Below are 24295 nucleotides of genomic sequence, written 5' to 3' on the forward strand. Positions count from 1 at the left end.
GAAGCAAACATCAATAGATTGTTGAGAGTACGTAAACTAAAGAATATATCCCCTAAAAAGATTTTAAAATAATTTTTAAGAACAAATAACTAAAATCTTAATGATCTGTTTTTAATTTAAAAAAAAAAACTTTTCATGGGTATACTTTTAAATCCTGATATAGATTTTAACATTAAAAATAAAATGAGCTACAATACTGTTTATAAGATATCATAATATCTTATATTGAAAGCCCTCTTTTAAGAAGGCAAGGAAAATGAAACTACTGAAATCTAACCATAGCAAAATGTTTGACAGAATTCTAAATTAAAAGTTTATTTTGATGACTATTAATATTAATAATATATTCTCTGTTAGTTTAAGAATGCCTTCTCGATTCAAAATGAGGCACATATATGTATGAGTATAAGCAATATATAAAGTATTAAAAATAACCCAAGATCAGATGTCATAACGATTTTATGGATTTAGAAATCGGAAAAGTACACTATCTAAATTCTGATTTCAGAACTCAAAAACGTTTAAAGGACTCCTTGTAGTTAACAATTCAGAGGAAAATAAAATAGCTGTTTAAGATGTCACAAAAATAATTACATTAACAGTTAATAATTGCTTTATGGGTTATATAAAGAACATAAGAATTAAAAGTATTTTATTACCTAATCAATGACAAGTGATTAATTCTTTACATTCATGGTCAATGAAATAATTTACGATCATTTAAAGGTGTTTCAGTATTTTAAAAATGACATTAATAATAACTAAAAAATTATATGTCATAGAAATACAATTTTCATTGTTGGACATTTGGGTTGGTTCCAAGTCTTTGCTATTCTGAATAGTGCCACAATAAACATACGTGTGCATGTGTCTTTATAGCAGCATGATTTATAATCCTTTGGGTATATACCCAGTAATGGAATGGCTGGGTCAAATGGTATTTCTAGTTCCAGATCCCTGAGGAATCGCCACACTGACTTCCACAATGGTTGAACTAGTTTACAGTCCCACCAACAGTGTAAAAGTGTTCCTATTTCTCCACATCCTCTCCAGCACCTGTTGTTTCCTGACTTTTTAATGATTGCCATTCTAACTGGTGTGAGATGGTAGTTCATTGTGGTTTTGATTTGCATTCCTCTGATGGCCAGTGATGATGAGCATTTTTTCATGTGTTTTTTGGCTGCATAAATGTCTTCTTTTGAGAAGTGTCTGCTCATATCCTTCGCCCACTTTTTGATGGGGTTTTTTCTTGTAAATTTGTTGGAGTTCTTTGTAGATTCTGGATATTAGCCTTTTGTCAGATGAGTAGGTTGCAAAAATTTTCTCCCATTCTGTAGGTTGCCTGTTCACTCTGATGGTAGTTTATTTTCCTGTGCAGAAGCGCTTTAGTTTAATTCGATCCCATTTGTCAATTTTGGCTTTTGTTGCCATTGCTTTTGGTGTTTTAGACATGAAGTCCTTGCCCATGCCTATGTCCTGAATGGTATTGCCTAGGTTTTCTTCTAGGGTTTTTATGGTTTTAGGTCTAACATGTAAGTCTTTAATCCATCTTGAATTAATTTTTGTATAAGGTGTAAGGAAGGGATCCAGTTTCAGCTTTCTACATATGGCTAGCCAGTTTTCCCAGCACCATTTATTAAATAGGGAATCCTTTCCCCATTTCTTCTTTTTGTCAGGTTTGTCAAAGACCAGATAGTTGTAGATATGCAGCATTATTTCTGAGGGTTCTGTTCTGTTCCATTGGTCTATATCTCTGTTTTGGTACCAGTACCATGCTGTTTTTGTTATTGTAGCCTTGTAGTATAGTTTGAAGTCAGGTAGCGTGACGCCTCCAGCTTTGTTCTTTTTGCTTAGGATTGACTTGGCAATGCAGGCTCTTTTTTGGTTCCATATGAACTTTAAAGTAGTTTTTTCCAATTCTGTGAAGAAAGTCATTGGTAGCTTGATGGGGATGGCATTGAATCTATAAATTACCTTGGGCAATATGGCCATTTTCACGATATTATTTTTTCCTACCCATGAGCATGGAATGTTCTTCCATTTGTTTGTATCCTCTTTTATTTCACTGAGCAGTGGTTTGTAGTTCTCCTTGAAGAGGTCCTTCACATCCCTTGTAAGTTGGATTCCCAGGTATTTTATTCTCTTTGTAGTAATTGTGAATGGGAGTTCACTCATGATTTGGCTCTCTGTTTGTCTGTTATTGGTGTATGAGAATGCTTGTGATTTCTGCACATTGATTTTGTATCCTGAGACTTTGCTGAAGTTGCTTATCAGCTTAAGGAGATTTTGGGCTGAGACGATGGGGTTTTCTAGATATACAATCATGTCATCTGCAAACAGGGACAATTTGACTTCCTCTTTTCCTAACTGAATGCCCTTTATTCCCTTCTCCTGCCTGATTGCCCTGGCCAGAACTTCCAACGCTATGTTGAATAGGAGTGGTGAGAGAGGGCATCCCTGTCTTGTGCCAGTTTTCAAAGGGAATGCTTCCAGTTTTTGTCCATTCAGTATGATACTGGCTGTGGGTTTGTCATAGATAGCTCTTATTATTTTGAGATACGTCCCACCAATACCTAATTTATTGAGAGTTTTTAGCATGAAGGGCTGTTGAATTTTGTCAAAGGCCTTTTCTGCATCTATTGAGATAATCATGTGGTTTTTGTCTTTCGTTCTGTTTATATGCTGGATTAGGAAAATGTGGCACATATACACCATGGAATACTATGCAGCCATAAAAAATGATGAGTTCATGTCCTCTGTAGGGACATGGATGAAGCTGGAAACCATCATTCTCAGCAAACTATCACAAGGACAAGAAACCAAACACCGCATGTTCTCACTCATAGGTGGGAACTGAACAATGAGAACACATGGACACAGGAAGGGGAACATCGCACACCAGGGACTGTTGTGGGGTGGGGGGAGGGGGGAGGGATGGCATTAGGATATATACCTAATGCTAAATGATGAGTTAATGGGTACAGCACACCAACAGGGCACATGTATACATATATAACAAATCTGCAAGTTGTGCACATGTACCCTAAAACTTAAAGTATAATAATAAAAAAAGAAATATAATTTTCAGTTTTCACCATACAGTATTAAATACTTATTCAAACTAAAGGATTACATTACGTGACCTAAAGGAACAGGTTAAAATAAGTATTCAAATAAAAACAATTTCAATATTTCGAATATGTTAAGAATTTTGGGTAGGGCAAATACTTATTAAGAAATGTCCTCCCTTCTTAAGAATAGAAGCCACTTAATTTTGCAGAATTGGCCAGTTAAATAATTTGAGGATGAGAATATTTAAATAGAGCTTTGCTCTTCATAGAAATAATTTTCTTAATAAACTCCCATGCCAATGACAAAATACTTTATAATTGTGACAGATATTAATATAAAAATTTAAAATGAGAATGCATGAATAACCGCACATTAAAAATATATCTAATTTTAAAACCATATTTCAATTATACAAAACCATAGGTCTTTAAACAGTGATTTAATATAAAATACATTTGAAAGGTTATTGTTTAGAAGTGTATCAGAAACAGAATTTTATAACTTACCTTTCCCTAAATCTATAATGCACATTATCTCAAACTGTTTCATTATTGTAAACTAAAAAACTGAAGTTAAAAATAACTTCACTTACCAGTGAAATAGAAGCTTGTGTTTCTTGTGCAAAACAACCCCAGAAGTATATAGAAATCATAAATTTCCCCTTTGTTGTGAGGAGCAAACTTTAAAACTACTCACTACTCATGAATCTCTAAAGGAGATTCATAGGAAAATGACAAAACCAATTTAGGTACTCACAGGACTAAAGAAGTATTCATCATGCTGAACATCTCCAGTTATTTGCTCTGAGGTACTCTGGCTCTTGCTTTAAAAAAAACTGCCCTAAGAACAGTGCTATCTTTACCAAAAATAAATATATAAATAATTATGTCACCTGAGGCCAGACGCGGTGGCTCATGCCTGTAATCCCAGCACTTTGGGAGGCCGAGGAGGGTGGATCACGAGGTCAGGAGATCGAGACCATCCTGGCTAACACAGTGAAACCCCATCTCTACTAAAAATACAAAAAATTAGCTGGGCATGGTGGCGGGTGCCTGTAGTCCCAGCTACTCGGGAGGCTGAGGCAGGAGAATGGCGTGAACCCAGGAGGCGGAGCTTGCAGTGAGCTGAGATCATGCCACTGCACTCCAGCCTGGGCAACAGTGCAAGACTCTGTCTCAAAAAAAAAAAAAAAAAAAAATTATGTCACCTGAAGTCACAATAGCAAAGCATTAAATTTTGATAGGCTACTAAAGTTGAAAATAACACATTGCTAAGCAAACTAAAGCAAAAAGGAAATGAAGAAATAAGCTACATACTCGGCAATTCATAACACCGACATTTCTGATAGAGTCAAGAAAACTGTATGCTAATGAAATAATCAATAGTATTAGACACCTATAGAGTGGAAAGAAGACTGTATAATCATCTTAGTAATAAAATCCACTAAATAGTAGTATTTTCTTATGTGATTCCACATTACTCTCAAAGAAAATATGTATTTCCTTTAAATTAATATAACCACTACTGAAACTTACTTGACAAATCATTATACAAGCATAATACTGCACCAAGGTTATTACTGTATTATTTTTCTTTTGAGACAAGGTCTCATTCTGTCACCCAAACTGGAATGCAGTGGCGTGATCACAACTCACTGCAGCTTCAACCTCCCTGGCTCAAGCAATCCTCCCACCCTCAGTTTCCCAAGTAGCTGGGACTACAGGCTGTGCCAGCACACCTGGCTAATTTTTAAATTTTTTGAAGAGACGAGATTTTGCCATGTTGCCTGGGCTGGCCTCAAACTCCTGGGCTCAAGTAATCCTCCTGCCTTAGCCTTTCAAAGTGCTAGGATTATAGATGTGAACCACTGCACCTAACCACCAAATTTATTTTTAGTGGTTTAAAAGATGTTAAAATTGAAGTTTGAGGCATCTAAACCACAAATGCAGAATTAAGCTACTTGAAAAACAAGACTGTGTTCTTCATATTGCAAGTATTTCTAAAAACATATACCTATCAAATACATTGTACTTTATACGAAAAATGGCAGTGCGGCACACTGTCATCCATTCATTCATTCATCTAACCAACTATTTACTGAACATCAGTGAAGCAAGTACGGTGTGCCAAGTGCTAAAGATAAAGGGGTGAGCAAAACCAAACAATCCCCCGTGTATTTCTGAGAATCTGGTATCTAATTACACTTATAAGTATAATGGAGTAAAAGTAGGGGACACTATAAAGGGGACCTGTTTCCTTAAGGAAGTAATATTTAAATTAAGAACAAAAGGATTATTACCTAAGCTAGCTAAGCTGGGGAAACTGAAGCTTGTGCATGTGTTTTCATTCTTAGAACGAAAGGTGGACAGGGAATAATAATGACAGCAAGCCATCATGGATGAAGTGCAATGAGAGACTCTAGGGTTAGCAGGGGGTCAGATTAGGTAGGACCTTGAAGGCCATATTGATGATTTTCTATGTTGTCCTAATGGAAAACCCATGAAGGGTTTTAAGCAAAGGAGTGCCAAGATCAGGAATGACTATTCATTCTAATTGCTCTATGGAGACTTGGGCAGTGGGGAATGGCAGAATAAATGCAGGTGGATCAGACAGAAGATGAATAAAGTAGTCCAGTGACAGAGATGGTAGTCACTTAGACTATGTGATAGTGATACAGAAGCATGTCAACTCAAGATATATCCTGGAGGTAGAAGGAAACAGGCTGATGATTGATTAGCTCACCAGAAGGGGTGAAGCCCAAGTTCTTGGCTTAAGAAACTTTGTATAGTCAGCCAAAAACTGAAAATTATTTCTAAAGCAGATCAATTATATCAATATATGACTCCCTATCCACAAAGTCTATGGGATTAGGAAAAGATTTATGACTAACTTTAGTAATATGTACAACCAAGTAACTGGGCTCATGGAGAGAGTAATTTAATGGTATTTGGGACAGTGGTAGTGGGAGAATGATGAGTTTTAAAGCCAAAATTAACTGAGAAAGCAATAGAACATTTAGTGGCTTTCCTTTTTTTTCCTTTCATTTTTTTCCTTATATTTCACTATTCTGTATGGCATATGCCCACTTTACCTATTTCACCCCCAAGAATAAATCTTAGATTTACTTAATTGCTTTGTTCCCCTACATCGTTGCCATTCTCTATGCCCTGTAACTTCAGTCCACCTGACTTCTAGACTAGAAAGCCAGGGTAAACACAATATTCCTAGCATTTCACCTTCCAATGCCCCACAATTCATATGAAATGTCATCTTCTTTCTGTAGGAGACAGCATGGAAGAGGAAGACTCTGTCTAAAAAAAAAAAAAAAAGGAAAGAAAGAAAAAAAACAAAAAGAAAAGAATCTTAACCTGGAAGAGATATTAAAACACCAACTAATTCATATCCAATTTTTGTAGATTAGCAGACTTACCTGAAAAAGGTAAGAAACTTCTCTAATTTCACAAAATTAGTGGCAGAGATGAGACTAGATTTTTGTCTTCAGATTTTGCATCTATTGCTTGCTCTACTGTACTTTTGTCAGTATACATATTTTAATTTTTTATTTCAAGTTTCTGGGGTACATGGATAAGTGATTTAGTAGTGATTACTGGGATTATGTGCACCCATTACCTGAGCAGTGTACACTGTACCCAGTATGTAGTCTTTTATCCCTCAGCCCCCCCACCCTCTTAATCTGTTACTGTTTATTATTATTATTATTATTACTATTTTGTAGAGATGGGGTCTCCCTATCTTGCCTGCCCAGGCTGGTGTCGAACTCCTGAGCTCAAGCAATCCTCCTGCCTCAGCCTCCTATTACAGATGTGAGCCACTATACCCGGCCTTGTTACTACTGTTTTTAAGTCTATTTTGTATTCTTGACAAATTGGCCTCCCAAATTTCACAATACCCTAAAAGATTTTCAATGATATTCTGAAGCTCCAAATAATGTTCCTCAATTCCCAGATGACTACTTCCTCCAATAAATATTTACAGACTACATATTATGGTTAAAATATAGAAAGTGAAAGGAATAGAAAAGAAGTAAAATAGCTTCACCACCCAGCAGCTTACAAAATAATCAGGAAGCAAAAATACGTAACAGAAAATGTAGAACAATAAAAATGAACATATAGCTAAGGTCTAAAGTAGACTAAGGTAAATTATTATGCATGCAGAGAGAATGAAATCAAAACAAGCTAAAGAGGTTAAAGGAAGACAGTAATTTAGGCCTGTTCTGTCTGATAAATTAACCAGCTAGCCACAAGTGGCTAAATTAAAACGAAGTAAATAATTTAAAAATCAGTTCGTCAGTCACACTAGCCACATTTCAAGTGCTCAACAGCCATACTGGACAGTGCAGTAACAGAACACCACCTTCACTACAGAAAGTTGTACTGGACAGCACTGACGTCCATCACAAGTAAAACGGCACGGAGAGAGGATATTTTAAGTCGAGAATAAGAGAGGAAAAATAAGGACACTTGCTTGAAAGGAAAACAGTAGCAGGAATAAAAGATTTTTTTAAAAAGCAATCAAATTGAAGATTTTGAACTTCGGTGGTCAACGAGGAACAAATAAGTCTTCTTAAAAAGGAGTAAAAGGGCTGGGCACAGTGGCTCACGCCTGTAATCACAGCACTTTGGGAGGCTGAGGCGGGCAGATCACCTTACGTCAGGAGTTCGAGACCAGCCTGGCTAACATGGTAAAACCCCGTTTCTACTAAAAATACAAAAAATTAGCCAGGCTTGGTGGCATGAGCCTGTAATCCCAGCTACTTGGGAGGCTGAGGCAGGAGAATCACTTGAACCCGGGAGGCAAAGGTTGCAATGAGCCGAGATCACGCCATTGCACTCCAGCATGGGCAACAAGAGTGAAACACTGTCTCAAAATAAAAGAGTAAAAGAGGACAAACATTTGATCTTAAAAAGATTTTAATGTGTATTATGGAGTAAATGTGGAATGACTAGAGAGAGTAAACCACTGGGTCATAGGGTATATATACACATACATACATACAGCTTTAGTAAATATTGTCAAATAGTTTTCAAAGTGCTTGAACTAATTTATACCCCCATCAGCAACTTACGAGAGTTCCAGCTGTTTGACATTCTTGGTAAAACTTGGTATTACACACTAGTAATTTGAGGATCCAAGCAAAACTAACCACATTTCATTCTAAAGTTTCATCTAGTCTACTAAAATTTTTAATTTCCAAAACCTTTGGCCACAACTAACTATAATAAGATATTGAATGTATTACTCTTGATTGAATCCTTTCTAGGAAATAAACAAGGTGGAGATAAAAGCATCCTACATGTTATAAAAACAATTATTTCCTACATTCTGTAATATAAGAATTCTATAAACTCAAGAATTCCAAGATTGGTCTAAACAATAGGATCAACAAAAGGCACACTTACATTCATTCATCTCTTGCACAAGTTTAATAAAGTAATAGTAATTTTTAAATACTACTTTATATTTGTAGACATACATGAAATCACAATATTAATCACAATTTTGAGTGAACTTAAAAAACTTACAAAATCACCTCTATTATGTTTTTTAGCTACATCCTCACCTTTCTACTGTTTCTTAACATCATAGATGAAAGAAAATAAAAAATATAGAAAAAGTGGTAAGTATATTATTATCTTAGTTCTATTTCCCCATTGGACATGGAAATGCTATGCCAAATCAAATCAGTGAGAAAAATCGACTTACATCTTATTTGAGTGTCACAACCACCCCATTATATGCACATATTATTATATATTTTTATCCTGTTTTTAGAAAAAAAATATAAACTTTATTGAGGTATAAGTGAAGCACAACATATGGCATGTGGCAGGCAGAATTCTAAGATGGACGCATGATATCCAGTCCCTAGCACTATTCCTATGATTATATTACATGTTAAGAGAGGTTTTAAAGATATAATTATGGTCAATTAGCAGCTGACCTTAAAATTGGGAGATTATATGGGTGGGCTTAACCTAATCACATGAGCCCTTTGAAAGTAGAGCTTTCTGCAGCTGACAACGGAGAAAGGAGGCAAAGATTTGAAGCATGAGGGAGATGTGGCAGCTACTGCTGGCTTAAAGATGGAGGGAACCTGAAAGCAGTTCTAGGAGCTAGAAACCTTTTTCTGACACCCAGGGAGAAGACAGGAACCTGGAAACCAGGAACAATAATATTAAATCCAGCAAAAACTTACTCTGGCTAACTACTCTCCTTAAGTTGGGAATCTGTTATTATTTCATATATGTCTGTATTATCAAAATTCTTCTAAACCTTCATTTTGTCTTCACAGTCCAACAGAAACAATTCACAATACATTGAAGAATTATATCCATCAGGAAAAATAGAATCTGCCTCTGTACTTATTAGATATTAAAAGAGAAGCTTAAGATTGTACAACTACCAGGAACTTGAATGAGCTTGTAAGCTGATTGTTCCCCAGAGCCAACAGAAAATAAATGTAGCCATCAGTGCCATGATTTTGGACTTTTGAGTCCCTATGCAGAGAATCCAGCCAAGCCTACTCATACTTCTGACCTATAGGACTATAAGATAATTACTAGAGATGTTTTAGCCTGCTAAATGTGTGGTAATTCGTTAAGCAGTGACAGAAAACTAATGCATTGCACATACTGGTGTAAAATTTGATTAGGTTTAAAACAGTTTTAAAATGGCTTAATACTGTGAAATCATCACAATCATCCCCCAAATTTTCTCCTTTGTGATCCCTTCCTCCGCTCATGTTTCCAAGAACTACTGACCTTTCTGTCACCACAGATTAATTTGCTTGTCGAATTCTATATAAATGGATTCACAGAGTAGTAACTATTGCCTGCCTTCTTTTGTTTAGCCTAATGATTGAGATGATTGAGATTCATCCATGTTGTTGCACTTGTTTATGGAAATTTGGGTAATATTCCAGCTTTGATTATTATAAATAAAGTAACTTATGAACATTTTATACAAGTCTCTATGTGGATATGTTTTTGTTTTTCTTGGGTAAATACTCAGCAGTGGAATGGTTGGGTTATATGTTTAGCTTTGTAAAAAACTACAAAATTGCTTTCCAAAGCAGTTTAACCATTTTACATTTCCACCAACAGAGTTCTAGGTGAAGATAGGGAGCCAGGAAATAATAATGGCAAAATAGTTTAACCACATCTACTGTTCTGGTTTCTGTTCCAGTTTGACCTTATGGCAGATAAAAATAACTAGCTGTACAATGTAATGATAAACTGACATTTTGAGTCCAAAAAGAAAGTTTAAGACTGATTTAATAAGAGCCCTAATATTTAAAAGAAGCCATAGATTAAATCAATCTATGTTGGTATCTCACTATATCCTCACCCAAACTTGGTATAGTCAACCTTTTAAATTTTAGTCAATCTACTGCATGTACAGTGGTATCTCATAATTCTAATTTGCATTTTTCTATCCTGCTTAAAGCTAACACAAGACTGGACACAGTGGCTCACATCTGTAATCCCACTTTGGGAGGCTGAGGTGGGAGGATCGCTTGAGCTCAGAAGTTCGAGACCAGCTTGGATAACATAGTGAGACCTGGTTTCTACAATGTGCTGCTACATTCTAGCCTGGGTGACACAAGACCCTGCCTCAAAAAAAAAGAAAAAAAAAAGCCAACAATAGGAAAACTTGGATTTGTGTGTGTCTGGTAATTTGAGGTTTATGCTATAAGCTTGGATTTAAAAATACTCAATTAGAATGAATAGAATATTATAAAACATTTGATAAGAGGGACTGTGCTCACATTTAAATGTGACAATAATACACATAAGTTTGTTTTAAGTAGGGAGAAGAAGAGTTGAGGATACATTTGGAGTGAAAAATTAGAGGGATTTCTTTGAGTTCCAAAAGTAAATTTCAGGAGAAGTTGTGAACTCTCCTTTTCTATATCTGAAAAAATGTTAGAGGAAGTGAGGTTCTACAAACTATTTGAATGATGGCAAGGAAAATGGACTGACAGGCAGAGACTTAAGTCTCTTTTTTCTAAGTTTACTTTTTTCCAACATAATTTTCAATGTTTTTATTTTGTGGTCTATATATCTAATATAATACAATATCATATGGATTACAATGATGTGAATGAACACTCCTAAAGAACATTCTAAAGTACCTAACAATATCATATAGAAACACAGGACTTAAAAATAGCTTTTAATATCAAAATGGAAAAGGATGTAGCAAGTAATTTATTGATTTCCTTTAGAAAAGAATTCTAAAGGTAATACCTAAAATATATTAATACAGGCATGGTTTGAGCCAGGACAGTAATTGCATATTATAAAAAAGTACCTTAAGAGAAAGATATAAATAGAAACTTCCACAAAATTTCACTTGATTGAATTTCCATACAGAAGCAATGAGGATAAAAATTGTTGTTCCCTAGACTTCACAATTTATCCATTATTATAAACATTTTAATAAACATGATTATAAAGATTATAAACTTTTCTGTTGATTAATAAAATTAACTATCCTAACTACACACCTGAATATAATTACCTTTTATTGATATTTTACTTTATATAGGAACAAACAAACATACCACAAATTTGGAAATATTGCAACGGAGTCATCTGAAGATCTTAAATATTTTTCAGCCATGGTTTATAACTGTATTGTACTAAAAAAAATCAGGGAATTTGGATAAAAATTGAAATGCAAAGACTAAAAGGATCCAAAGCCTGGATCTTATGTAAAGTTGTCCTTGGTGAAAGTCAGGCACACATAAAAACTTTTGCTAAGAATATCCTAACGCCAAATAAGATATAAAAGGACATAATATGCTGAAATTATACATAGGACAGCTAGTATTAATGAAATAGATACTTCTGAAAGAGACACCTTCACAGTGGATGACTTCCAGCTAGGGCATTCAAAAGTAATGAACCAGCTGCTCCTAATACCCTGAAATAATCAGACTCTTTACATATTTTCAGTTTTGTCTATAGAGTAAATCAATATAGATTTACTTAATCTATAGTTCTCCCTAAGTATCAGGGCTCTTATTAATTCAGTAACTCTTAAGCATTATTTTTGGCCTCGCTATATCAATATACCATCACAATGTACACCTAAGTATGCTTTTTATCTGCTATAAGCACAAACTGGAACAGAAACTAAAAAGGTAGATTTGGTTAAACTATTTTGCCATTATCATTTCCTGGCTTGGAATGAGATTAAGAGAGTTCTTTGAAAGCAAATCTAGGATCAATAGCTTAAATTGATGAGAAGACATTTAATTTGAACAGAAAAAACATCTTTTTATATCAGACATTTCCAGTAAGGAAATTATTTGCCTCTAGAAGAGATTACAGGTTGGACTACATTATTTCTAAAGTGCCCTCTTGTTTACAATCTTATATAATATAAAAGGAGAATCTTAGGGAATGAGGAACCCTCACATGAGCTTCTTTGACCCCAAGATAAAATAAGTGAATAATTCACTCAGGTGACTTGTCTGAGTCAATGTTAATTCCATAAGCATAGCAATTCTTTAAAAAAGATATGATTCATGTTGGAGTTAAGAGTGAAGATTAGAACCAGCTACTATTCTATTTAGAATGGATGTCTACTTTCTTCCCTATCTAGCTCAATCCAATTAATCCTTCAATGTCCTGAATGAATCCTTCCTTTGCCATGAAAACCTTCTTAATATACCCAGCTCATGGTGAGTTAGTCCTTCCTCTGAATTCAGAGTTCTATTCTCCATGCTAGTAATTATTATTATTAACCAAATAGCCATTTACTGCATTGTGATCTTTCTTGAATTGTTTCTTACACTATTTCAGTTTTCCATGCTTACATCTTGTCTATTCAGTCATACCATAAGCTCCCTGAAGACAGGGATCATATCTTATATTTCTCTGTATGTCCCATAGCAACTAACAGCATTTTGACTATTCAGAATTAGTTGAATAAGAACAGAAAATTACAGATTACTTTAAAAACTGGGGAAGGCAAATTTGGTAGATGCAAGCATAGGAAAAGAAAAAAGAGCAAATAAGTAAACATAATACACAGGTTAGTAGCTAGAGTCAACCCTGCATTTGGAAAAAACACAAAAACAAAAACAAAAAACAGTCTGTTGAGTTAAAGACAGTAAGGTTCTAGACCAAGCTCCATGCATACTTAAGGTGAGAACCATTGATACAGGGGATAACCATGTGACACTGCCAGAATCTGAGAAAAGGAACATTATCACTGAAGTGAAGTGACATTACAATATTTTTTCCACACCTTTACTTTTATCTTTTGGCACCTGATAGGGGTCTTCAAATAGCAACTCCAACTGACACCAGATGGTACCTGTTGGAGCCTAATGCCGGGGTATGGCCAGCAAACCAAATAAATATCACTATTCATGAGACAGTTAGAAGTTGAGTATTCCTTACCTGAAATGCTTGGGACCAGAAGTGTTTCCAGTTTCAAAAATATCTGAATACTGCATACATGTAATGAGATCTCTTGGGGATAGGACCCAAGTTTAAACATGAAATTCATTTATGTTTCATATATACCTTATACACATGGCTTGAAGGTAATTTTATGTAACACTTTAATTCTGTGCATTAAAGTGGTTTTAAGTACCTACATGTGAAATTTTCCACTTGTGGTGTCATGTTGGTGCTCAAAATGTTTCGGATTTTGGAACATTTCAGATTTTGGATTAGGGATGCTCAACCTGTACCTTGGGAAGCATCTATTTCTTTAACATAGTTCTAAAAGAACAATGGCTTCAGCAATTTTTCAACTCCTCATTTAGTATTAAAATAACTTTTTACATTCAGAAATACCATCTTGAAAGTTTTATCTCGTTAGAATAAGTCTAATTTAAAAACAGAATATACATTTTCATCATACACAAATTACATTAAAAATGTTAGTTATACTTGTTACATCACAGTATTTATAAAACTATAGTAAGAAAAACAGCTGATTTAAAATCAAGTGTCTAATGAAAACTACAAGCAAGGAAGAATAATATGTTAGCTAACTGCTGGACGGACTAAAAATAATGGGAAAACGAGATATAGGACTCTTTTAAGAGCACTTATAATTTACCACTGAAGAACTGATGAGGATTCGGGTTTTAGACTGTTGGTAGTTGGAAACAGAAGAAGAAAAATCATTAGATACGGAATAAGAAAGGTTTTGAGCCTAGGAGAATGTGCTACCTTTAACAGAAATGAAAAAATTGAGAAGCTGGTTCCAAACCTATTGTAAAACCAACAACGTTTTCTAATCCTGTCCCTACACACTTAATTTTTAAATGCAGAAGATGCTTTCAAGACCATTCCACTTTTATTAGTACGTAACTTTTGAAGCAGAAATGAGAAGTAGCTTTAAATTGACATCTGCTATCAGGAGTTGCTATTGAGATACATTACTTCTTAATTTTATCTTGAAGATTTTAACGATTTTGCAGCCATAGCTTCCACTGCAACTTTACTCCAACGGCTATCATCAACAGTTGTTTTAACATGCTGATTTCTCCAACACTGTTTAAAATTGAGAACAAAAATAATATCCAACATTTATTATTCTTTGTTTCTCATAGTCAAAGAACTTACCTTTTTCTTTGAATAATTAGAACAATGAAACATGAGGCCTAAGGAGTAATTTAAGCTTAGCCAATTACTTCTAATTATAATAGGAAATGAGAGGATCAATATAGTAAAATCCTCATTAATCATATTCTACAATTATGAATTTGAAGTTATCTCGATGAAATAAATGCAATTCTTGCTTACCCAGAAGTCTGAAACATTTTTTCATTAAAAAAAACTTTACCTATCACTACTAAAGCTGTATCTGACTGGAAAATCTTTAGCTGTTAAAACTAAGGCTCAATAAATCAGAAAGTCCTTTCAAGGTGTCTTCCTCTAACTTCTAAGTTCAGAAGATAAAAAAGCAGTATTCTAAATTCATTAATTCAACAAATATTTTAAGTACCTTTTTATTTGTTATAGTCTTTTACTCATGATGCACTGTTTAACTGTACTAAATAGTGTATTACATTTTCTAGCAACTAACCTAATTTTACTCATTATCACCATCTTATTTAGAAGAAAACATATGTTCTTAGGAGGGAGGAACTAACTAGTCTGAAGTTTCATTTAACTAGCAATGAAACTCATCCAAAAATCCTACCAACTGTTGGATAAATTTGGCTATCCCTCTTTCTTCCACATACTGATCCCCTGAATAAGCTCATTATACTCACATGAGCCTCTTAGATAGCAGTGGACCATTCTTCAGTCAAGAGTACCTTATTTTACCAGATTAAATTTTACTTGTCCAGATATTTTTACATGGTCAAGATATGTGAGACCTCATTTATCGCACTGTATTATGTTTTTACTGAAGAAAACTGATAGTATATGTTGCTTTCTATAGCTTTTTTAAAAAACTAAATAGGAATCACCCACTCCTTGCCATTCAGCAAAAAACTGGGGAGAACACAATGATGTTTACATTCCAGATTTCTCACTATGATGAACCATGTTACTATGTACTTTATGAACAAGCTACATGACAGGAAGAACCAAGGCCCAGCCTTAACCTGACCTCTATGAAAGGACCACAATTTCAGCAAGAACCTAATCCCTATAGAAAGTATTCAAATAATATGATTACTCACATATGCAAATAAAGAAAAGAGGTCTAACACAAAATGGAGGACTTTGTTATCACCAAATGAGTTTAATAAACCTAAAGTTTATTATTAAGCAATTTTGAAAGAGTGCAAGTCATAAAATTCAGAATTCTATCTCTATCGTTGATATATCTGAAGTATAAACTGGGCACTTCAGTGAATATATTTTAAGAAAATACATTCAATGTACTTTTCAAAGAGTAAAAATAACACAAACATATCAAATATTATTACTTAAGAATAAAAAACTTCCTGTTTTTTGGGACAGGTCCTAGAATATAGACAAATTCTGCTTCTCCTCTCCTACTGTTTGGTAGACTCTTCTGAGAGTCGACTCTGACCTAATCACAACTGAACTTTTTCATTATTCAGCATTCTCAAAACAAGCAAGATATAAATTAAGATTTGTCACGCAGACAACGTATTTCTTGCTTCAAAAGGCATAAAGGAAAAGACAGAAGCAGACTCATTCTATAAGGTTAACATTACCCTAATGCAAAACTAGAAAAAGACAAAAAAAAAAACAAAAAAACTAAAAGCCAGTATCTCTTATGAACAAAAATGCAAAAATCCTCAACAAAATATTAACAAATCGATTCCAACAATGTGTAAAAATAATTACATACCAGGACCAAGTGAGATTCATCCTAGATATGCAAGGCTGGTTCTACATACAAAAATCAATTAACATAATTTATCGTATCAACAGGCTAAAGAAGAAAAGCTTGCATGATCTTATCAAAAGATACTGGAAAAGCATTTGACAAAAACCAATGCCCGTTCATTACTAAAACTCTCCTCAAACTAGGAATAAAAGGTAACTTCCTCAACTTGGAAAGAAGATTTACAAAAAACCTACAGCTAACATCATACTTAATGGCAAGAAACTACAACCTTTCCTGCTAAAGTCAAGAACAAGGAAAGGATGTTCCCTCTTACAATATCACACCAAAAGTCTTATTAATACAAGAGAAGAAAATAAAAGTATGCTGATTGGGAGGGATGAAATAAAACTGTCTTTGTTCAAAGATGACATAATTGCCTACATAGAAAATCTGAAAGAATCAACCAAAAAACTCTTGGAACTAGTAAGCAATTACAGCAAGGATACAAGATTAATATATGAAAAGTCAACTGCTTCCCAATGTCTTAACAATGAATATGTGATATCTGAAATTAAAAACATAATACCATATGTTGCAAGCCCCACAAAAATGAAATAAGCATAAATCTCATAAAATTTGTACAAAATCTATATGAGAAAAACTACAAAACTCTGACGAAAGAAATCAAAGAACTAAATAAATACAGAGATACTCTATGTTTGTGGATAGTTTCTTATTTGGGGCTGCTATAATGAAGTACCACAGAATAGGCACCTTATAAATGACAGAAATTTATTTCTCACAGTTCTGGAGGCTGGAATTCTATGAGACTAAGGTGCTAGCATAGTCAGGTTCTAGTGAGAGTCCTCTTCCAGGCTGTAGACTTCTTGTTGTGTTCTCATATGGCAGAAAGCTCGAGAGAGTGCTATGGGGACTTTTTTATAGCGGCACTCATTCATGAGGACTCCACTCTCATGACCTAATCACCTCCCCAAAGTCCTATCTCCCAATACTATCACAGTTAGGATGTCATCATATGAATTTGGGGGTGGGGGATGGGGACATATATTCAGTCCACAACAGATAAGAAAACTCAATATTGTCAAGATGCCAGTTCTTCCCAACTTGATCTGTAGATTCAACACAATCCTAATCAAAATTCCAGCAAGTTATTTTGTGATTATCAATAAAGTGATTCTAAAGTTTATTACAGAGAGTCAAAAGACCCAGCAGAGCCAACACAATATTGAACGACTGACATTATGCAACTTCAAGACTTACTACAAAGTTAGGGCAATCAAGACAGTATAGTTTTGGAGAAATAGAAAAATAGTTCAATGAAACTGAATAAAGAGCCCAGAAACAGACCCATGCAAACAGTCACTGATCTTTGACAAAGAAGCAAAGACAATATAAATGAGAAAAGACAGTCTTTTCAACAAATGATGCTGGAATTGGACGTCCACATGCAAAAAACTGAATCTAGACACAGACCTTACACACTTCACAAAAATGAACTCAGAATTGATTATAAATCTAAACATAAAATCCAAAACTATAAAACTCCTAGAAGGTACCATAGAAGAAAATCAAGATGACTTTGGGTTTGAAGATGACATTTTAAATACAACACCGAAGGCACAATCCATGAAAAATAATTGGTAAGTTGGACTTCATTAAAATTAAAAAATTCTGCTCTGTTAAGACAATGTTGAGAGAATGAGAAAACAAGCAACAGACTGGGAGAAAATATTTGCAAAAGACTAATAAAAGACTGTTATTCAGAATATACAAAAAACTCTTGAAATTCAACAAGAAAATGAACAACTTGATTAAAAATTGGGAAAAAGTTCTCACCTCAACAAATACTTCACCAAAAGAGATACACTGATTGCATGATTGCAAATAAGCATATGAAAAGATGCTCAACATCATGCATCATGTGTCAGTAGGGAATTGCAAATTAAAACGAGATATTGCTACATGCCTATTAGAATGGCCAAAATCTAAAACACTGGCAATATCAAATGTTGGAGAGAATGCAGAGCAAGAAGAACTCTCATTCGCTGCTATTGAGAATGCATAACTGGAAGACAGTTTGGCAGTTTCTTATAAAATGAAACAAATTCTTACCATACAATCCAGCAAAAACATTCTTTAGTATTTACCCAATGAGGTGAAAACTTACGCCCATACAAAAATCTCAACGTCGATGTTTTAGCAGTTTTATTCATAACTGCCGAAACTTGGAACCAACCAGTATGTCCTCGAGTAGGTAAGTAAAATAAAGTGTGGTACACCCAAATAATGGAATATTCAGCACTCAAAAGAAATGAAATATCAAGCCATGAAAATACATGGGAGGAACCTTAAATGCATATTACCAAGTCAAAGAAGCGAATTTGAAAAGGTTACATACTCTATGATTCCAACTACATGACATGATAGAAAAGGCAAAACTATAAAGAGTAAAAAGATTAGTGGTTTCCAGGGGTTAGAAAGGAGAGAGGATAAACTGGCAGAGTACAGATTTTTGGGCACTGAAACTATTCTGTATCATACTAAAATGGCAACACGTGAAATTACACATTTCTCGTATCAAAACCCATCAAATGTACAACACCAAGAGTGACCCTAGTATAAAATATTAACTTTGAGTGATTTATCAACGTTAAGTTCATCAGTTGTAACAAATGTACTATTCTGGTACAGAATGTTGATAGGCTATACATATGTGGGGTCAGAGAATATATGGGAACTCTCTGTACTTTCTGCTCAATTTTGCTATGAACCTAAAACTGATCTAAAAAAAGTATCTTAAAAAAGAAGTTGGAAGATGTGAATGTACTTAATGCCACTGAACTATACACTTTCAAATGATTAAAATTGTAAATTTTAACTCGTGTATCTTACCACAATTTTTTAAATGTCATAAAATAGTTCTAGCAACATTGGGAACTAAGAAGGTATTCTATTCAGATGTTTGTTGCCTTTCTGTCTTTTCTCACTCTACCTACCTGACCTTTTGCCTCTCCTTTGAATTCATCTATTTTATAAACATGATCATTTAAGAATGTATTCCCTTTAAAGCAACTTTTTCTTTTTTTATAATATATTGTTATATAAAGCAATACTTTTTCTAACTACTTCTTTCTGACATGGATTTTCTATACCAGTGAAAGTGTGGTCCTTAAACCAGCAACAGCAGCACCAACATCACCTAGGAACTTGTAAGAACTGCATATTTTGGTACCACCCCTGAACTTCTGAATCAGAATCTGCTTTTTAACAAGATGCATGATAAAGTCTGAGTACAATGTTCTAGCAGCCTTAGTTCTCGTGCACCCTTCTAGCTCCCTTTATGTTCCTGGCAAGATGCATGAATTCCAGGAATAAAGGAAGCAAAGCACAAAGGTCAAATAAATAGGTACAGTTTTTGTAAAAGGAGGAGTAAAAATGCAGTAGTGCAAAGTTATATTTTAAAGATGTCAAGGATATAGATGGGAAAACAGAATCATTCATGAAAAAATCGGTGACACACCAAGCCAAAATACGATAAGCCATTTATTCTATGTTATTTAGGGAATAAAGGAAATGGAAAAGCAGATGAATGCTTATGAAAAAGAAACAGTGTCTTGGATCAGGAAACTAGGGAGAAAAAAGACTACGAAGAGAGTTTACCAATTAAAAAAACAAAATGCCCTACAATAATTCTCCTAATCTGAGTCCTCATTTTGACCAAAATATTTCTGAACAATTTTACCCTGAAAAGATCTTAAATGTTTAAAAAATATCAGTGGTATTCCCCAAATTACATTTACACACCAAAGTATAGTCTTTACAAAGACTATCCTGAAGACAATAAGAACAGTTAGCTTACTCATTTTACAGAAAGCAAGGTTCAAAAAATGACCAGGGACACCAAAAAGTCAACATGAAATGAAAGGTCTTTCAGTTTTAGTGTTACATTCATTAAAATAATAAACTTATATTGGTATTTTACACTCTAGCAATGGATGAAAATTTTTTATTTACTGTGTCCTCAAGCAAAAATATCGCTAGTTGTATTTAACCTGTAAAATTTAAAAGCAGAGTAGATAAAATGGCAGTTAAAGGTAGACAAAATAGCAGTTAGGAGTACAGAGTCTGACCACAGATCAGATGGGTTTGAATCTTGGCTCTGCCATTTACAAACTGTGCAAAGAATCTTAACTTCTCTGTCCCTCTGTGGCTAGTCCTGCCTTCTTTGGCTGGCTGTTTATGAGGATCAAATAAGATACAATGATTAGCATAAAGCCTGGCACATAGCACACAAAACTCAGAAATGTTTATTTTTTTGTGTGAAAAAAATTTTAAAGTATTTCTTTAAGCAGAATCTTCCAAGGATAAAGGGCTACCCTATCTTAATATAACTGGAGTTGCAGTCATGAGTTTCAGTCAGTGATGGACCACATATATGATGGTAGTCACGTAAGGTTCTAAGGGAACTAAAAAAAATTCCTATCACCTAGTAAGACTGTAGCCATCATACAGTGTTAGCCATCATACACAATGTAGCCATCATACATAATGCAAAGCATTACTCACATATTTGTGGTGATACTGGAAAAAAAAACCATACTGTGCCGCCAGTTACATAAAAGTATAGTTACATAATACTTGATAATAATAAACTACTGTATTACTGGTTTATGTATCTACTATCCTATACTTTTTATCATTATTTTACACTGTACTCCTTCTACTTTTTTTTTTTTTTTTTTTTTTTGTGAAGTTAGAAAGAGCCTCTGGCAGCTCTTTCAGGAGGTATTCCAGAAGGCATTGTTATCATAGGAGATGACAGCTCCGTGCTTGTTACTGCCTCTGAAGACCTTCCAGTGGGACAAGATGTGGAGGTAGAAGACAGTGATATCAATTATTCTGACCCTATGTAGGCCTAGGATAAGGTGTGTGTTTCAGTATTAGTTTTTAACCAAAAAAAGCTTTTAAAATTTTAAAAATAAAAAAGGCTTATAGAATATAAAGGAAGAAAATACTTTTGTACAGCTGTACAGTGTGTGTTTTAAGCTGACATTACAAGAGTCAAAAAGTTAAAAAATTAAACATTTATAAAGCAAAAATGTTACAGCAAGCTAAGGTTAATTTATTACTGAAGAAATTTTTATAATAAATTTAGTGTAACCTAAGTATACAGTGTTTATAACAACTACAGTCACATACAGTAATGTCCTAGGCCTTCCCATTCATTCACCACTCACTCACTGAGTCACCCAGAGCAACTTCCAGTCCTGTAAGCTTCATTCATAGTAAGTGCCCTATATAGGGGTAGCATTTTTAATCTGTTATATTAATACCATATATTTACTGTACCTTTTCTATATTTAGATGTTTAATATCTTCATAAATACTTACTATTGTGTTACAACTGCCTACATTATTCAGTACAGTAACACGTTGTACAGGTTTGTAGCTTAAAAGCAATAGGCTCTACCATATAGCCTAGGTGTAGAGTAGGCTATACTATCTAGAATTGTGTAAGTACAGTCTATGATGTTCACACAATGACGAAATTGCCTAACAATTTCTCAGAACGCATCCTTGTCATCAAGCAACACATGACTGACTGTGTTGCATACTATATGCAGACTACATGATTCCACACATACAAAGTTTTAGAAAATGCAAACTAACCTACAGTGACAGAAAGTAGGTTAATCATTGCTTAGGGAAGGGGTGAGGGTTTGTAGATGCAGAAGGGAGAGGTAGGATACAGGGACTACAAAAAGAACTAAGAAACTTTTGGGGGTTTGTTATTTTGATGTCATGATAGAGTGTATCCATAAATCAAAACTCATCCAATTGTACAGTTTATTACATGTCAATTGTATTTCAATAAAGCTTTCAAAAATCCATTTAATCAAATAGCATTAACTATTCCAACTAAAGACAATAATCACATACTATAAAATGCTTATTTTCTACTGCCTATTCACAAAAAAACAACTGATTTAAACTTAGTAATATTAAACATAAACTTTAAAATATATAAAAGAGTACAGTGCCTAGCAATAATCTACAAGTATAAAACAATAGATGAATTGGGTTATTGGGCATTTGTAATTTGTCTATGTCAAAGTCAAAAATTTCTCCACAGAAACCATTTCACCCAGTGGCAAAGTTCCAGGCCAGTTTCCAAATCCTATTTAAGCAGTAGGAATTAATTATCCTTCCTTTCTTCTGTATCATCATTTTTCCCTCTTCTGAATCACTTCCATTGGCATAGAGACACGCTATAATTTCACCCATCTTAAAAAAAAAAAAAGCAACCACCACCACCAACAACAAAAACTTCTCTTGGTCCCACTTCTCCCTCCAGCCACTCCTCTCCCAATTTCTGTTCTCCTTTATGGAAAAATTTCTTGAATGAGTTGTCTGATTTCTCTCTTCCAATTCTCACTAAACTCTGTCCTGTTCAGGCTTTCATTCTCAGCACTGTGCCAAACCATCTCACCAAGGTCGGTTATCTGTTAGAGCCAATGGTTAATTCTCAGGCCTCTTCTCACTCAAACTATTAACAGCATCTGATACAACTCAACTGCGATTCACTCCTTTAAACGCCTGCTTAAGTTGACTTCCAGGGCACCTCAAGTTCTTGGCTTTTCTCCCACCTCCTTCTCAGTCTCCTTTGCTAGTGCATCCTTTTCTTTATCTTCTGTACCTCCAATTCTTTGAGGACTCCAGGACTTAGTCCTTGTACCTTTTCTCTTATTTTTACCTAAGCTCACTTCATTAGTAATCTCATTCATATTACGTTTTCTTAAGATGAGATACATCTATAACTTACATGTTTCACTATAACCCTCAAATAAGGTCAACTATAGATAATTCTACTAATATTCGGTGAAGCAGCTACAAATAAAAAACAAATTCAAATATAAACACCATAATTAAAAATAAGTGACTTAATTTTCAATAAATCATCACCATCTTTCTGTAGTTTAAGTTCAATATTATTGGTATAGTCACTTAAAATTCAAAATAATAAAGCTAAATTGATGATAACCAAAGCAAATATTTATTGTTTATTCTAGTCAGTGATTACATTGGAAACATTTACATACCACACTGAGTATTTAATGAAAAATGTAAATCATGATCTTGTCTACGGTCCTAGTTCCCTAGCCTTAAAATTTAACAGTAGCATCTTATGTTAATATAGACTTGTTCCAAAAGCCCTTTTATAACAATTATCTCTTATACCTCAAAGAAGATTTAATTAGAATAGTAAAATAAATACTATTTTCACCGCACTTTCTGGTCCTAACATGACCTCTCACATAACAGTTAATAATGAGTGAATTTAATTAAAATTGTTGAGGAACTCATAAATCCATCTCTACTATATGAAATACATATTGAAATTCATGTTTAACTGATAAGAAGTCATTAATGTCATCTTTCTGTACTTAGCATAGCATTACCAAAACATTTACATTTTCTTTTTAATGCTAATGAATGAAATTAAGTTCTGTATGTACAAATCCACTGAAAGACATGCTCTATTTCATTTCCTTCTGTGATAGTGAAAATGGTGATTTTTATGATGTTAACACTATCTATTGTATATGAGGCATGCAGTTGTGCACTGCCTCTATCACAATGAAAAAGACTTGCTTTTGCAAGCAAGAAGAATACATTTTAAAATACAGGAATCAGTAGCAATACATAACCACCTTCATCCCTCCAAGATTCCCACTTCAAATGATGTGGCTTTACTACTTGCCAAGCCTAGAGCAACTGTTAGAAGTATACAGACAAGAGCAAGGCTTTTAAAACTGAACCCCATCTCTCTTGAGGACTCCACTGCCAGTACTTCCAGTCCTGTGGAGTAGCACCTTTCCTTCTACTACTAAGC

General features: G+C 34.3%; 1 protein-coding gene across 6 annotated transcripts in view; it reads right to left on the bottom strand.

Annotated features, from left to right (window-relative positions):
- The window catches only part of WASF1 (WASP family member 1), a 78621-nt gene that overhangs the window by 43035 nt on the left and 11291 nt on the right, over positions 1 to 24295 (bottom strand). Inside the window, exon 1 of one of the 6 annotated variants that reach the window (XM_063631120.1) lies at positions 14508 to 14613. The exons of the other annotated variants lie outside the window; for them this stretch is intronic. The gene's annotated coding sequence lies outside the window, so the exon portion shown is untranslated. Of the gene's footprint in view, positions 1 to 14507; positions 14614 to 24295 lie in introns of those variants that run through there. 6 annotated transcript variants of the gene reach the window in all.

Source organism: Symphalangus syndactylus, chromosome 2 (assembly GCF_028878055.3).
Source record: "Symphalangus syndactylus isolate Jambi chromosome 2, NHGRI_mSymSyn1-v2.1_pri, whole genome shotgun sequence".
Classification (NCBI taxonomy): Eukaryota; Metazoa; Chordata; class Mammalia; order Primates; family Hylobatidae; genus Symphalangus; species Symphalangus syndactylus.